Here is a 17,714-nt window from a genome sequence, read left to right on the forward strand (position 1 = left end):
AGGAGATTTGGATTAATTTCAGTCCAAACAGGTAGTATGGCTGCATCTTGGGGCTCATAGCTTGATAGGAAAGCAGAACGAAGGACTGTGCAGACCTGAGTACAATACACCTGCTGTGTAATAGAGATATAAATGCTAGAATAGGGGCAGCCAAAATGCATCTCTTAAGCAACACGCAGTTTCTGAACAGTTTTAGCACAGCTTCCTCAAACGAGAGGTGTGATGTGAAGCTGCTGTGAAGACAAGGCAGTAATCAGCTTTTCCTGTCAGTGATGTTCAAAGGGAAGTAAGTGGTAGGAATGTTTGTGGAGGCTCTAAGAACAGTTGCATGAGCACCTTGTGGTGACTTAGAGCAGGTCCGTCCTCCCATAGTCATGGTAAGGGCAACCCTCTTAAGGTGTCCTTATGTTTCTATGCTAGGACCATGCTACTGGAAACCCCATGTCCTTCTCTGCCAAAGGAAGGTAGGCACCAGGGACTGTAAGGGATGCTATTGGTTTATGGGACCCTGGAGAACGTACGGGTGAGCACTGCTCTACCACCAAACCTCTGGGAGGTGTTTGTCATCTCCTGTGTATGTACCATCACTTTGGCTCACTGGGGTGTGTGGCACTGGCCCTCTGGTTTGTGTCCAAGCAGAAGCAGGATCATGTTTACCATGACCAGCATGCCTTTCCTTGTTGTTATTGCTTTATTTATGGTTACAGTACAAACCCAAATTTGTTCAGAGCCTGACTGTCTTTTCTGTATGCTTCTGCATAAGGAAAGTCAGTTTTTGGTAGTTTGATTCCATTTTCCTATTTGTGGAAGTGGAAACCTTTTGGTCAGTGTCATTTGTCTGATGTTTTCTGATACAATAACCTCTTCAGAATGCATGTGTTTGAGATGCCAGAAGATTTCCACAGTGATGAATAGAGAAATAGGGATCAGTGTCGAAATACAGAGAAAATGCATATGGTGATCAGGGAGGAGGAAAAAGGCATCTCTCTGATTAACCTTAAGGTTTTCTTCTGCTGGGAGGTAAGAAGAATGGTGTTGCCCAGTACTTAAAAAATATTGCCTAGCATTTCAAGTGGAAAATTTTTAACAAAGAAAAACTTTTCTTAAAGCCCTTATATGTAACAAAAATGTATTTTGGACAGCAGTTTGCACCATATGGGTCAGTTCTAAAAATATATATCTTAAAGGTGATCTTTCCTTTTGGTTTCATACAGTGGCTCAACCAATCACAGCAAACGTTACTCATTACTCAGTCCCACATGATCCAGACAGCTCAGTGCTCTGTGAAGAAAAGAGGAAGAAAATTCCTCAAGTTCATTGGGAAGAAAAGTTTTTAACCTTCCTTTCTAATTCTTCTTTGTATGTGGGCATTGTTCCACATCCTCCTGACCTTTAAAATCTGTAGGGAGTGCAAAGACAGGGGGTGGAGGACTGACACTGTGACCGGGGTTTCCTACTCTATCACCTCTTTGCTTTGCTTACTTATGTCCCTTTCAGAAAGAGTGCTACAAGACACTATTGAAAAGCTGTGCATGGAACTGCAGGACTGGTTTTAGCCATGTGCTCTCATGTATGTTTGCATGAGGCTGCTGCATTCAGCTTTTGTTAATCTGGCACAAGACATAGCTCTTGTAGAGGTCTGTTGCAGGCTTATACCAGAAGAAAAGTAGACAGGATAGGGCTCCAAATGAGCTTTGGTTACAGGCTCTTAATGTGGTATTTATACTGCTGTTAATATTCCGTTAAACATAGTTATCCAGAAAAGCAGGTTCACTGTTACTTGGAGTTAAATGTATTTGCTGCCTCTATAAGGAATCTTTCTCTATGTGGGCTGACAAACAGTCATAGAACTGTTGGACATGGGAGAAAACAACTCTTTCTCATCTGATCTTCTTTTTTAGACACTTCTATTCATCTTCTGTTTATTCTCACAGCTCCTACCCTCTTTCATATACAGTCAAGTTAGACAGAGAAGTGTAAATGGGTTCACACCACATTCATGTTTAGAGTAATATTCACATTAACCTATATATGAACTTATTTATCTAAGTTAGATAAATATATATATATTTCAGACAGAAAAAGAGAGAACATCAAGACATCTGGACAACTGTGTTCGGGAGCACAGTTAATAAGCTACCCATGGTCATTTATAAAATAATAGGGAGAAAACACCTGCAAATAAGAGATTGCTATCTTTTGATTGTAAAGGTACCCTAGCAATGGAAGGATGTAATCAAAGATAATAAATCTAGCTGCACTTAGCAAACGGTTTGGAACTTGTGCAGAGCTGCTTAATTGTGACATTTAGAGCTAAAATAGTCATATGAACATCTTGACTTTGAAAGCGTGGTCATACAGACTTGGGCGTCAGATATTCATCCTCAGAGAATTCTGTCTATTCTCTTATTGTAATTGGCTTTAATTGAAGCTGTAAGGTGAAATGTTCACATATTGTCATGTTGTTTGAACACTGGAGATGCCTGCAGTGCTTATGAGAGTAAGTGAGGAGAGGTGGTAAACAGCTGTGGTCTGTGTAGGTTGATGACCAGCTGAAGACCTGTTCTTCCAGGTGTTCTGCCTAATGCCTCATTTGCAACAACTGTGCCAGCAGACTCAGCTGATGACTCAGTGTCTCCAGTAAAGCACATTTCCTGCTATAACAGTGCAGGGGTGGATCAAGCTAAGAGTGGAGTTCACTTTCTTTCAGCATCTTACTTTCAGCATCAAGAGCTGTTCTCTTTGTGACCTGAAAATTACCTGAACTTTACAGAAGGATGAATGATTATCTGATTTCCATACGTGAACACTGAGGAGAACAATGTCCTTCAGAACCTTTGTATATGTTGAACTCTAGTGAACCCAGAGGAGATGGTTTTGCAAGTCTATAAGCTTTAATGTTTGTATGGGACTCCCATTGCCTTGCTGGTAGTTGTCAGTATTAGAACTTCAGTGACTTCCAGAATCAGTGCTTGGGATAGGATAAAAGATTGAAAAGGTTGTAGATTTTTTTTTCAGGAAGGCTTAAACATAAAAAGCATTTTGAGCTCCTCTGAGCCTTTGGTTGGCTGTAAAATAGTGTTGAAGTGTCCTTTTGTTTCATGTAGTTCCTATTATGTAGGGAAAGGGATGCTAGTTGTGCTTGGAAATGGCTCTGCAAGGAGCACTGGCAGAAGTGCCAGAGGGAAAAGCACAGCTCATCTGGTGAAGGGCACTAAGCACAGTTCCTGGGAAAAGTGCAGTTTGCTGAACTCACTTTAACGCTATTCCAGACATTTATATTAATGGAAATAGACATGAGGATCACACACGCTTCACTTCCTACCAAGTTTCACTTTCTTGTGTCATGCTTCTTTTGAATTTTTGCAAGATCTTGACCTCTACACATACCAACACACAGACATAAGCACACGCTCATCTAAACAACATCACGCTGCTCTATGTTGTATAAGCTTGTTAGGCAGCCTCTTTGTTTCAGAGCGGATGATCTCATAATAAATTCCCATGACACTATGACAGCAGTCTTCTGATCTCATTTGAATTACAGAATAATTTCCTGTTTTGAAAGAACAGTGATTGCTCTGAAGGTGCACTGGTCCAATTCAGCTTGTTAAAAACACAGCTTTGAGAGTGGGATGCTCAAACTCATTTCCAGGAAGCTCTATTTGAGCAAAGTGCTGTTGGTCCAGGTTGTGATTTCATGGGAAGCTCATTTTCCCTAGCCCAAGTCTGTCATTGAAAATAGTAATGATGCCAGTGACTGCCCCAGACTTCAGTTCTACTTTGTGTTACAGTGGGTGTATCTACACCATGCAGTAAAGCAATTGAATGAAGAATTGAACTAGGGGTGGAAAGACTGTCCAGTCTCTCAATGTTAGTCACAGAATGAGTATGCAAGATGCTGAATTCAGTTCAGGAGAAAACAGGATGCTGAATGACTAGACAAAAATGTTACACCTACTCTCTTTCAAGACAAGTAAATCTAGTTCTAAAAGTGGGCATGAAAATCTACCAGTCCACTCAAAATCCACTCAACTGTTTTTCCAATGAAGTAATGAATAAGTTTTGTGTGATACAATGATTTAAGAAATATGGCTTGTACTGTTAAGTGTACTGTACCGAAAGCTGGGACAAGAATTTAGATCCTACCTGAGCTTTGAGAGAGGATTTGGGCCAATGGACAAGTTGCCGTGTATTTATCAAAGGATAAGAACATACAAGACCTATTTCTATGTCATAGCTACCTTGTAGCAAATTGTTCACTGACAAAATACATGGGATCTGTAGGGCTTTCTTCACCATTGCCAGGATGTAGTGAAATCCATCTTCTCTTTAATGGAAACAGAAGGGCAGAACTCCTGGGTTTCAGTTTGTCCCTGCCAGGCCCTTACACCATAGCTAAAACTGATGCTGTTCCAAATATTTAGCTGTATTTCAGGGCCATGGAACATAATGTCAGTAGGATTGTTCCTTTCACAGTCTTTTTTCTTACTCTCTCCAGTTTGTTTTTGTTGTTTGTTTGTATGTTTGTTTTTAAATAGGTTCCATGTGTAATTCTACAAATGCAAACTTTCCCTGTGAATTCAGCAAGGAGGTTTTATTGATGCTTTTCTCCCTCTGTTGCCATCTAGGGAAATAAAAGACAAGTATCATGCCATGACAAGACAGGACAGGGCATGTTCTGCACAGCCATCTTACAATCATCTTACGTGATGAAAACAATGCAGTAGCAAAGAATGGTGGGAGATGAGAGCTAAAGAGTTTCAGACTGTCCTACAGAGAACAAATGCATTTGCACATACTATTCACACTGCCTCATATGAAAGTTTTTATGGGTGCCAGCTCTGTACAACCCTGTGACTCACTCTAATCAAGCCACAAGCAATGGCTATGTGAAAGATCTTGGAAAAGTTTCTTGGCATCTCCTGTGGACGCGTTACAAAGCGATGACCCACTTTTCAGTCACTGGTTCATATCCAATAACCATGCAGCTCTAAAGAGTAGGGAGGGAAAAGAAATGATGTTGCCTGAACAGAAAAAAATGGCTCTGTGATCCAAACCATTGTGAGCATTTATGTCTTGATTGCTTCTCTCTGGAAAACTCTGCCAAGTCTAAAATAATTTCCATAATAGCTTGCATCACTGATATATAACAGATAGGAAAATAAAGCATCTCCATTCAGCTTTCCCCTACAACACACAGAATTCCTTTCAGTTTAAAACTAGGATTTGCTTATCACTGAAGTGCCCACCTGAGGCAGACACAAGATTTCTAATGAACTGTTCAGTACAAGCACTTTGAAACTACCTATTAGCCAACAGGTTTCACCTGCAATAGACTCAGGTAAATTCTCAGGTAGATGCTTTCTTAATTATTTCACTCTATTCTAAATGGATTTTAGTGGCATCTCTTGACTCTTGTTGGCAGGAACTGAGATATTTACCATCTGTTCGAATACATGTTGGCCGTGGCAAATAATTCACACTATTCCCCAAACACTGAGCACAGGAAGGCAACCAGTAATAGATATAATCTCTTCACATAGCTCAGGTACAGGTAGTGGGCAATGCATTCAAGTTGCTGGCACAAAACTAACTCGTGTATAGGACATCTCTCCTGGATGCATCCAGCAGGAATTAAGTTATGGCAGCGTTAATGGTCATTTCAGAAGATACTTGGCTTTGGTTTAAACAACAGTGTTTTATTTGTTCTACTATATATGGTGCCCAAGCACACCTTTCTGGGGTAGTGCAACACAGAATAAAAAGTAAAGAGAGAAAAGCTGTAGGCAAGTAAGCTTCCATTCAGAACTGTAAGTTCACATTAGAGCATATTTTTATACTGTGTATAATACATTTTGCTCAGAGAAAGCTGAAAAAAAAGCATCAACTCTTACATGTGTTTAGCTAAACTTGCTCCTGGGCAACAACCGAAGTCTTGTAGCCATAGACATTGTCTGCGAGTGGAGGCTGTGGTTTGGTTATGCTGCCAGCAACCAATTTCTAGACAAACCTGTCACAGTTGGTGGACCTCAATCAGGATTTTCTTGTAAGGATGCCCATGCTGTTAGGAATTGTATTTGCAAGTAAGTGCAGGTGGAGAATTTTGAAGGTTGCTGCTGGGAGAAGTGAGTGTCTCTCAGTGGTGTCTCTCTTTCAGAAATAGCAACTGCAGCCTGAATCTTTTGTGTAGCAGTTTCTCAGATTAAATCTCTGCCACTCATTGTGTTTTTGCTTTTTATTTTGCAGAACTTTCCAGCTGGAGACGCATGGTATGTTTGTTCCCCATGGCATGAAAGCATGACATCTTACTGCTTTTCCCTGGAGTGAAGTAGCACATTCATTTTTAATTATTGACCACTATATCAGAAATCCTATTTCCCAGAGTTTAATTGTTTTGCATGATGTTTAATTCATGGCTTCCCTACAGAAATCAGCTGTTAACCTTTTTAAAAAAATAATGTATTATTTAGTATTTATTTATTATTTAGCAATAATGTTTTTTAATTTCACAGGACAATATAATTTATTTATATTTTCTTTATAAAGAAGTGTCTCAGTGTTCCCTACCTCCTCCGGTTCTTTTCTTTGCAGTTATGAAGAGCAATAAGAGCTGTAGAATGGGTACTGTAACGTCTTTACAAACAAGTTTTTGAAGTAAGATGCTTCTAGCTCAGGAGAACATTGAAGGCACATTGAAATCCTCCTGAAAACTCTAAGCCAGTTCTTAACTGCTCTTTGAAATCAAGGCTGAGGTGAGTCTAATTTTCATGCATCCTTTCTGAAATCCCTCTCTTCCTTCTTCTTGCAAATGAGCTGTCCTGCAGTAAAGTTGGTGGAATGATAATTTTCAAGCCAAAGTTGGAGAGAATTTGTTAGAAACAGGAATTTGGAGTTCAGAATCTCTGCCAGAGATCTGATGCAACGAGCGATATTCATCCAACAGGGAAACTGTGCTATGCAGAATATGTCTAGCTGAATTTTACTCACAGCAAAGTGCTCTTGGATCAGTTCCAAGGCAATAATTATTGGATACTGGGGAGCTGCAAATAAGTGCTGAGGGATTAGGAAGCACAGCACTCACACAGATAACATCCCCCCTTTTGGCTGCTCAGAATCCTGTCTCTGCTCTGGCTACCACGACAAAATCTCCATCTACACTAATCTCCAGCTAGTAACCGATGCAGAGCGAGATGTAAGGTTTGGGTGCTGGGAGACGTTTTGTAGTATTCACCAAGTGCTCATGCACAAACCCAGCAACCAGACAGAGGCTTTGGGAGGACCCAGTCATGTCTCATCAGAAAAATGTTTTCCCGGGAGGCCCATGGCTGCAACTCAAACTCAGCTGCCCCATGACATTGCTGCACACAAAAGGAACAGTCCAGCCACACAGCTTGTAATCCAAAGACGGATACCAGCACAGTGGGTATGTTTACAAGTTCTTCATTATCAATGTATTTATTACTATCTGTGGACTGGGAGACGTTTGTATGCATGGAAGCATTCAACCATCCTTGCCATTCTAGTTGGAAAGCATGACAAAGTAAATGGTGAAATAAGTGCAGAGAGACAAAGAGGTAAGATATGCTGTGCTGGACTGGTATTAATGTCTGGCCAAATGTCACTCTGGAAGACACTAAAGCAGAGACACGTTTCATTTGTGTGGGGGAAAACCGATTGAAGTCAGTACTGAAAAATACTGCTGCACCTGGGCTTGCTGTTCTGATTTACTTCCTTTAATAGGAACCAGACCCCTAAAGCAAACCTCCCTATTTTCCTCTTTTCCCAAGGCAAGTGGTAGGCCCAGGAAAGAAATCCAGGATGAATCTTGTATTTACCAAGAACTTCATTTATGACAGATTACTTGCTCTTCATTTTTTCATTTAAAAATTACCCTCATGCTATCATTGCCTACGCAGGAACACATCATTTCTGAACTGCTTTGATAAAGTGCTGTAATGTCAGTGCATCAGCAGAGGAGGAAGTGCTACTTTTGGGTAAAATTCAGCTTACGATGGAAGAGTCACAATGCTAATGATGGAACCAAAAAACAATCTGAAGCTTTTTGCCAAATGTGTTTGATTCAAAAACAAAATCCCCATCAAATCCTAAGGGAGTCAAGCAACACTTCCTCCCCTAGATTTTAATATAAATCTTGGCAGGGTTAAAGTCTAGATGGCTAAAGCAAGTACAGGAAAATTCTAATTCAGTAGGAGATAGAGAATAAACAACAACAACAACAAACTGACGTCATTGCTGAGAGAGCGGATATCTGATACAGCTGCTGCTCTTTCCAAAACTACTTAAAAACATGTTGACTTCTTTTCTATGGAAAATATTTCAATGAGAGTGTATTAAAAACCCTTTTTTTCCCTCTTGCACTTCCTTCCTTCCTTCTTCCTTCTGCCACAGCGTAACCTGCTGTAGAAGAATGAAAAAGCACAGATGAATCTCACGTCAACCAAATTCTGCTGTAAGTGATCGTGCTTCTCGCTGTTCCTGTTTCAGACGTACTGATGTTATGAATGAATAAACCAAGGAGTATAATACTTTATTGCCAGCTGAGAGCAAATCCTTGAAGTTCAGTGCTGTTATACTCAAGATATTTCAGTTGGATCTCAAACCAAGATATGCAGAAGGATTGTTACCATTGAAGGAGGTGGATTTTTTGTCAAGGAGCTCCTTTGCTGAATTTGAATTTCCTGAAATTTAAATGAAGTAACATTCAGTTTGGAGGTTTGCCTATTCTAATTGGAAAATGTTAAAAAATGGGTTGAAGAATACAAGGAGAGCCAGGAAAGAGAGCAAAGAAAAATTGCCATGTTTTCAGTCGAGTTTTTAAATCTTTCCATGGGATTCTTTGACAAATGACTACCTGCCCCTTTCTTTTTCATGGGAGGAGTCTGTGTGTCTCAAGGAGTGTTGCTGCCTTTTCCATCTCATCTCTCTTGGTGATTATTTGTTTGTTTGTTTTTCTTTTTCTTTTTTTCCATAAGTACGGACTTGCTTACATTCACATTAATTTTGAGCAAAGTCAGGAGTAGTGAAATCGTCGTAAGCATAACTCAGTTGCTGCTGTTTTCACAGGCCATCTCTTAGATCAGCTGAAGTTGCACCTTTTTCTGGCTCTGTTGAGGAGTAATTTGGAATAGAGCTCCTTTGACTCAAGCACTGGAGCCAAACCTAAATGCCTGAGTGGGATTTCCACACTAGCATAAACTGAAGCACATCCAAACATCTGCTGCTCTACATGTCTGAGAGTTATCTTCCCCTCTGCTACCAGGTTCCTTGGTGCCACATACAGATTTGTAGTTCACTCTGTGGGTCTCTTTTCCTTTTCCCTCTGCCATGTTCTTCTGATCATTCTCTAATGGACCTGAACCTCTGTCAAATGCATTTCCTTGCCACTGTGGGCAAGATATATGTCTTGAATGGTGTAGATCTGCTTGCTTTTTCACAGAGGAGTCCTTTGTTGGCTACTAATATGTGGTTTCTGGTACTGAAGCATGTGCAGGACAGTGATGTTCTTGTAGAGTAGAGCTCAATAAGGATCTTGTTTTGGGGTGAACTATGGTAACTGTATTTATCTGCTGCTCCCAAATCCCTATGTCTATACCACTTTGTTCTAAGGAATTGCTGAAACATGCAAGGAGAGAGTGTAACTGTTCTAGGCTACCTTTTGTAGTCAATGAAGTGAGCAGAACATCACCATACAATGGTTTGGGGGTGTCCTGTAGTGCTCTTAGCTGTTTTTGTTGACTTGCCTCCTGATGTGGATGCCTTTAGTAGTTGCAGAGGTGTCACTGGGAGGGGTGCAGACAAACGAGGCAACAGGCAGAGCTGAGAGCTTCAATGAGTTATTTGCATCCAGACAAGGAACAGTGAAAATAAAAAGGACCATGTGTCACAGTTCAGGGGCTCTTGAGGTTGCACTGTATTGTCACTGTGGGTGACAGTTGTTTTGCTGTGAAAAAGGGAGAAGGATCAGTTTTATTTAACTAAGAGCTACAGAGTAGTCCTGTATCCATCTGACAACAATCGTGGCAAGAGAAAAGACTGGGTTTTTTTTGCTGCATGAGCTGTATGTGATTGTAGTTCTCTTCTTCCTTTACCTATTGTGGGTAGCATACGTGTCAGCACATAGCTTGAAAGCCTACCATCTTCATGAGTTGTGCTTATAGTTATAAGCTTATTAAATGATTGTGTGCACTCGTACTCAGACTATTATAAATCCATTACTTTCCTGAGGCCATAGGAAATGGTTTTAAAATGTGAAGCTTTTCTGCAGGGAATTGAGAGAGAGCAATACTAGAGCAATGTACTTGGTTCACACAGATCAATGTAGTGCAATAACCAGGATGAGAAACCAAGCTTAAAACATTACCAATATGATTGGATGAAAGCTTAACATGACATTGAGTAATGACTCATTATAAGTAAAATCTCTTAAACCACCTTTGGGGGGTGGAAAAAAAAAAACACAAAACACAAAGCAAACAGTTTAGCAGCAAATCAAAAAAGAGAAATGACGGTGCTTGCACTTAAAACTGAACTCTGTGTAGTAGAAATACAGTAACAGTGAAATTTCAAGTTGGCTGTCTTATTTTCAATAAGATGGTAGTGATGTTAGCCCAAGTCTTGGGATGGGAGATATCAGGAGGTTTTGGATATTTCTGATCCTTCTATGAGAACTTTCATGAAGACATCCTCTTTGTCAGTAACTTCATTTTGCTGTCAGGGAAAAAAGTGTTCCAAAAGTGGAATCAAGAGAAAACAATAACAAAAAACAGCCGTAGAGAAATCAGTATTTCAACAGAAATGGTGGCCGTTCAATGGATAGGAAATTTCTGAAAAGATCCTGTCTGAGGAAGTGGTTTACATCTCCTCCATCCCAGGAAAGACATTGAAGAATGCTGTTTCTTTGAAAAGCATAAAACTGTATTAAAATAATAATAATAACAATAATTCAAAGAAATAAAATATCATCCACTCATCAGATCTTCAGTCAGCTTTTCAGCACTCCATTTCTTTGTTATTTGCCATCTGGTGCAGCCTTTTTTCTCCCAAAGCGACAAGGAGGATTCTTCTGGAGCAAGCACACAGCAGCAGCAGTCATATGCTAACTGCTTCTGACTGGCGATCCTAGGGAGCCTGATTGTTTGAGGCAAATCATCTCCCTAAGGGCTGCATGATTTATTCCCTGCATTTGAGCTGCAAGGTTTTTTGTAGAGGGAACAAAAAATCTCCCATGTCATTTACAATGGACCTCACTCCGATGAATGAACATCTTCTTGCATAATAGGAGTGCAGCTTATCAAATAATAAAGCCCTGCCACTCTATATTGCTGGGAACGGGAACAATCCAGCCAGTGTTGGTTCCTATGTCCACTTTGTCATGCCACGAATACTTCAGTAGTTCGTGAGCGTGTAGGACCATTACTGTCAGCAGGGAAGAAGAGCTTTGGTGTGCTACAGGAAAGCTGCAGAGACAAGTGGGTGTGATTTCTCAGTTTCTACTCCTTAATATGTTATCCAGTTTTAAGCGCTACCTAATGTTCATTAGGGATGAACAGAAAGCCATATGGCCTAACAAATGTAATACGTAGTTGAGCATATTGGCAGAATGACTCCCTTACTTCTGTCTCCTATTCCACTCTCTGCCTGGTGGAGAGGATAGTGAGGAGGCTGGTTTCACAATGTTGAAGAGATGACAGACTTGATAACTTTAGCATGGAGTGTTTCCAGAGCTTAACAATGAATGGCACAAGCTTTTTAAGGGGAGAAAAAAATATGCACAGATTTTCAAACACGTCAGCAGGTTGCAAAGAATGTGCTGATTAGCCATTTGTATATTTGACTAGGGATAGTTGGAACCTGGGAAATCTCAGCTTAATTTCTATCCCTGCAACATTTTCCCCTTCTGACCTTGGTACACCATTTTATCTCTCTGCGTTTACAGTTCCTTACTTACTCCTAAGTAAGTCTTGGTATACATATGCTTAAAAAGAGGATAATGTTTCAAATGAATGTTTTCTTGGCTATCTAGAGACACTGACTGCAGATTATGTAGTGTGAGGGGAGCATCACTTCCATCCTGTGGTGCTGGACATGTCTGTCCTGCAGGCTGGCCTCCTTTCATGGCAGTGTTTGCCCAGCAGGCCCCCTGCCCTCACATCTTGCCTCCCATCACAAGCTGTGGCCTTGAACGACATGTTTCATTATGTGATGCAAAGTGATGGAGTACCCACTTTTCATCTTTTGGAAAATCTGACTTTAAGATGCACTGGTAGATTTGAGGTATTATTTTCTTCAATACCTTATACGTCTTGCTTTTATTTTCTCTGTGGCCAAAACAAGGCTGCAGAGAATTTGGGGTGGCTCTTACTCTGTTGAATCAATTGTGCTCATCTGTATTTTGAAGCCCAGGGTTTGAATGTGTGCCCTCCACAGCCACCAAATGCCAGCAGGAGTGCCATTCTTACACTGTTGCATTCCCACAGCAGTAGCACAGATCAGTAAGTTTGAGCAAAAGGCCTATTTGAAACAGAGCCACAAAAAAGAAAGGAATAAAAATGACATCAGCAACAGTAAACTACTGTTGCAAATAACAGCAACGAAGTCTTAACGCAAAGGTTGTCTGTGTCTATATAGAGGCAATACTTAGTGTCTGTGTGATATACAAGGCAGCTTATCTCTTTGAGAGCAGGAGACTATAAAAATACAATTGCCAGAACGAAAGAAAATTGAAGCTGATTGCCATAGCAACAAAAGAATTACATTGATGAAACAGAAGCACATAAAATCCTTGTATGCTACATTAAAGACAAAGCAATCTAAAGTAAACAAGAGTGGATTGGAATATGTTTGGCTGGAGCTGGAAATGACAAATGTATCCAGATGATGGAGGAAGAAATGAGCCCACATGCAGGGAAGGGGCAGCCCTGTGAAGCCAGGGGTTCATCCCTTAATTTCCTCCAGGAACGTAAGGCTGTGGGTGCAGGGAACTTCCCAAGCTCTGAAGGCAGACAGCAGAAGGAAATTCCCAATCACATGGTCAACCAACATCTCTCACCTGTCCTTTTGCATGGATCTCCTGACTTTCTCTCTGAGTTTGTCTAATTCCTCTGCCTGATGAACTTCTCTCAGCTGGATGAAACAAGCTGCTAATGTAAAAGGAGTTTTCTCTTTACAACTGCTTCTCTTCATAGGATCATAGAATCGTTAAGGTTGGAAAGATCACTAAGGTCATCCAGTCCAGCCATCAACCCATCAGCAACACAACACCAAAGGATGTCACTCAGTAAAAAACCTCCAGGGGTGGTGACTCCACCACCTCATTCGACAGCCTGTTCCAGGGCATCACCTCTTGAAGCATCTTGGTCTGACAGGCAGTAAAAACACACAGACCATCATCTGCAGCACTGCACTTTTTGTCCTTTCAATCGAAGTGACACGGTGAGATTGCAGGCACTGCAGCAGAACCAGCATATTTCCAAAATGCACCGGTAAAACAACAGCTTCAAGCATATACAGCCATTCAGCAGTTTTCTGATGTGAGAAGCTGGGGGAGCTGAAGGTCCAGAACTCAGCAACTCACATGGCATAAAAATGGCAGTGGCAGATGTAGCACAGTTCTATGCTTCCTTGTTTTGCTCCATCCTTCTGTTCAGGGTTGGATCATTGTGCAACTGCTGGGGCCTCTTACTTGCTGGGTCATACCCACAGGTGTTCTGTTAGATCAAGTTATCTATGATACAGGCAGCAGAAAACTGATTTATTGCTGTAGTGTTATGTCAGAAAAGAAGGGGTCTCCTATGTGAGCCTCCATGTACAAGAGATCAAGAACGGCTATCCTTGTTATCTGGAGAAAGGACATGTAATCCAGGTCAAATCCATCTGAAGTAATGCCCCACGGATGGGTCTGGAAGAGGTAAAAAAAAAAAAAAAAAAAAAAAAAGAGTATTAAATGAAAGTTCTTTCCTGAATGCAGTTTTTATTAAAACCTTAATATTTCTTATCATAACAAAGCCTTGAATTCAGTCCAAATGTTGTAGCTAAGCACAATGCAAGTAATCCAAGTGGTAGACTGACATGTCCTTAAGGTACAGGAACGTTTAATCTACTAGATCTTAGACAGCAAGAGAGCCCAGACCTTTCAAAGTTAAGAGAAAAAACCCTAAGACTAAAATAAAGTTGACAGTTTCTTTAATTAAACTCGTCTTCCTTTCAAAGGAAGTGACAAAAAGAGTTAGAGAAGATTAATTAAGGCTTAAATGCACTAAAATGACTCAAGGCATATTTAAGTAAGACTTAAATTAGTCTTTCATTTGGACATGGGAGATTCCATTAACAATAATGAACTGGAGATAGTCAGATTCGAAACCCTTTGCTCTAAGCTCTGCTCAGAGATTGTTTCCCAAATCCTACCAATCTCCCAGATCTTATTCCAGTCCTGATGGTTGTTTCTTTAATGTTTCTGTCATTCCTTTTTTTCATGTTCTATTTTATTTGTTTCTATATTGCTGAACATCACCAAATTACTTAGCCATATTTGAGTTTATGCATTCCCTTACATGTCAACTTATTTTCCTTTGCAGGACCCTAAATACTAGGATATAATCAGCTCCTGGGACTGATACTGTTTTGACATTTAGGAAACATTAATTCAAACTGAAATCTTGCTCTCCATCTGGTAAACAAAAGATGTCCATGCAGATCCAAGCTCTCTGGTGCTCTCTGAACACCTGTTGCTTAATAGATAACTGCATTGTGCAGCAGTTCCAGCTACTGCATTGAGATGGCCCTGAGTTACGAAGAGAAAAATGCAGATAACAGTTCTCCTGGTTTGCATTGAAGTAGAGGCTTGTAGCATCTTGCCATGCGCACATGGGCAGAAAAGTCATCCCGGTCACCATGGTAATAAGATAATCAAACCAACCCTTGAATTTTTAGCTCTGGATGATGAACAGCAGAGACAGAAAGTGTCAGAGCAAAGGGAGAGGAAAAAAGGGGGTTGCATTCAAGATATCTGTGAAAGAGGGTGAAGCTGCATCCACCAAGCATGCACAGGCTCTCAGCTGCTACCCAAGACAAAAATCAGAGAAATTTAGTAAGAAATGCCTACCAAAGCAAGAGGGTAATGTTAGAAGCTTTCCCCAGTGCAAAACTGGATCACTCCTGTGCTTGGCAGATGTGTGAATTCCCGCTCAAGGTGGCTGCTGTGGGGCTCGTTGCTTTCCCCAGTGTCTCTGCTCTCCAGGTAGAGCCCAGTTTTCTGCCACTATTATCCTCACCACTGCAGTTCCTTTTCTCCTCATCTCTGCCCTAAATCTGTCCTGCAGCAGTGTAAACCCATCACTTCCTGCTTAGTGTGGGTTTGGCAAAAGAGACCATTATTCCCCGCTTCTTTGAAAGAAAACCACTGTTATGACATACCGCTTTATCCTTTCTTTAGGCTAAAACCAGTTCATCTGGTCTTTCCTCAGGGTCACCTTGCTTAAACCTTTCACTGCTCTTGTCATTCTCATTTATTTAACTCGACTCACCAGAAATGCATCCTTTTTTTTCCCAGGATTACAATAAAGGGAGGCCTCTGGTATTTGTCTTCTGTATGTTGCACCTTCTGGCTCTCATAGATTTTCTTTTTATCTCCATCAAACCAGGCTGTAAAATCAGGGGGGTGAGGAGCAGAGGAGAATTAACTGCTATTCAGCTTTGTTGGGGTTGCAAATTGGATCCATCCATTTCTCTAAGCAGGAAAACAAATAAAATGCCAATACTCCAGGGAGGACACATAGCAAAACTATGCAACGAGAAAATTTGTAAACCCAGTTTCTCTCTGTGGGTGGCTAAATGGCTGTTTAAAGCCATTTAGCATCACAGACACAGTTGAAGAAACAGAATAATAAAAGAAAGAAAGCTGCATCTTGCTATTAAGTAAACCCTTTGTTTTTCCAGATTTACTGGGTTGTTGATTTAGGATTGCAAGGCTGAACTTATTTAGGGGAAAAGAGCTTCATTTGAGCTTGTAATTGTATTAACATGCACTCGTGAGTGCACACTCAAGCCAGTGCTACATGCCCACTGAATTGCTACTCATGTTGGCTAGAGTCCGAGCAGACTCTGGGCACTGTAAAGGCAAATGGGTGCTGTTTTCACAGTTAGTGATTATAGGCATTAGCAGACACAGCAGTAGGGGCGTGCAGGGACAGATGATGGAAAGCTCAGGAAATACAGTCTGTTGCTGTCCTTTGTGCACAGCAAGCTGGAGGGATGGTGCATGTGTTCCTGCTGCTTCTGTTCAGGAGCTGAAATTCTTTTTTATTGTAAGCGTTCCTAAATTTAAGTAACAGATATACTGCAAGCATCTGCAAAGCCTGGAGGAATCCTGAGGGGTTTCTGCTTTTTAATACCTTGGGTAGGGGTAACACTAGGTCACAGCAAGAAGGAGGGATAATTTACTCTACCGAACTCATCCTGCCTTAATTACTCTTTTCTACTAAATCCCAGATCAGTTGAAAACTGCAGCAAACTGCAGTGACAGCAGCGTGAGGAGACCTGCATGCTCCTTGTCCCGCAGCACCCAGACAAGAAATCTCACCACATGCTTTGGTACAAGCCACAGGTCCTGCAGGAAGATGTTAACAGAGTTACAGCTGGGATTTGTGTTTCAGGCAGCTTACAGGTGACATACCATGCAACTTTCCTTGCACAAAAGTCACAGTCTGCCTGGCAGATGGATAAAGTATAAGAAGAAACTATTTTTGCTTTATTGATGTCCTGATAGGATGGAGATCTGTACTTTTTACAGTTCTTGTAACTCAACCCTTCCTGAAGTCTAGGTAAATAAGTGCAGGACAGAGAACATAAGACGTGGAACTGTTTTTCCTAATGCACAATACAGTCTTCTTCGAGTCTTTATGCTGATTTCTACTCAAAGGAGAGAAAAGAGGAGAAGGAAAAAAAAGAAAGAACCTCCAAATAGCATAAGAGAGAGACATAACTGCACTTACTTTTTAAGCCTGGCACATGTTAGCCCTCAGCTGTAGATGATTTCCCTGGAGCCACAGATGATGATGGCTTGCAATTAACACCTTCCCTAAAAGAGAAGAGCTTGATTTCAAAGGACTTGTCTCAGAAGATTGTGGGATTTCTCTTCTGTAGACCAGTGCGCATAGAAAAAGAAAAGGAGGAGTTTTCAGTCAGGCAGATGTGTGGTTCAGGCTCAGGTCTGGGATTACAGAAGTTGCAGTTTCTGGGTTAGAATTATCTGGGTTGACACATCCTTTTTCCAGATGTGCTTGAGTCCTCATGTTCAAAAGTAGCACTATTGTCAGTTTTCTCTTTGGCTGTTACATTCCAAATCTCTGCAGTATTTACAATTACACAAAACCTCCAGATTTGTCATGAAATACAATCAGTGTCCTTCCACTAGCTTGATATACTCCGTCCTACATCTCTGTTCTTTGAATTTATCCTCTTCTCTACCATCTCAGGAGTTCCCTTTTGGAATCTGAAATAGAAATCAAATCCCCACACAATATTGGCTGCCTGCCATTTGCAGAAAAAAAGTAACATATGAAGCTTTTTGTTTGAATTGATTAAGGGGAGGGAGTCAGAAGGAATGCTGTGTTTGGATTGGAAGTAAAAGTAACATGACTGCTTGTTGACAATCCTGTGTGCCCACCAGCACCACTACAGAATCCTACGGGCTG

At 40.9% G+C, this 17,714-nt stretch overlaps 1 long non-coding RNA gene across 1 annotated transcript in view; it reads left to right on the top strand.

Annotated features, from left to right (window-relative positions):
* LOC107320092 (uncharacterized) overlaps positions 1-8,554 on the top strand; it is a 76,558-nt gene extending 68,004 nt beyond the window's left edge. The window contains exons 2-4 of the long non-coding RNA XR_014935616.1: positions 6,250-6,272; positions 6,595-6,755; positions 8,413-8,554. This is a non-coding gene — a long non-coding RNA (uncharacterized LOC107320092). The remainder of the gene's footprint in view (positions 1-6,249; positions 6,273-6,594; positions 6,756-8,412) is intronic.
* Positions 8,555-17,714: the final 9,160 nt, after the last annotated feature.

This window comes from Coturnix japonica, chromosome 18 (assembly GCF_054131305.1).
Source record: "Coturnix japonica strain WE chromosome 18, WE-NBRP24, whole genome shotgun sequence".
In the NCBI taxonomy this organism is placed as follows: domain Eukaryota; kingdom Metazoa; phylum Chordata; class Aves; order Galliformes; family Phasianidae; genus Coturnix; species Coturnix japonica.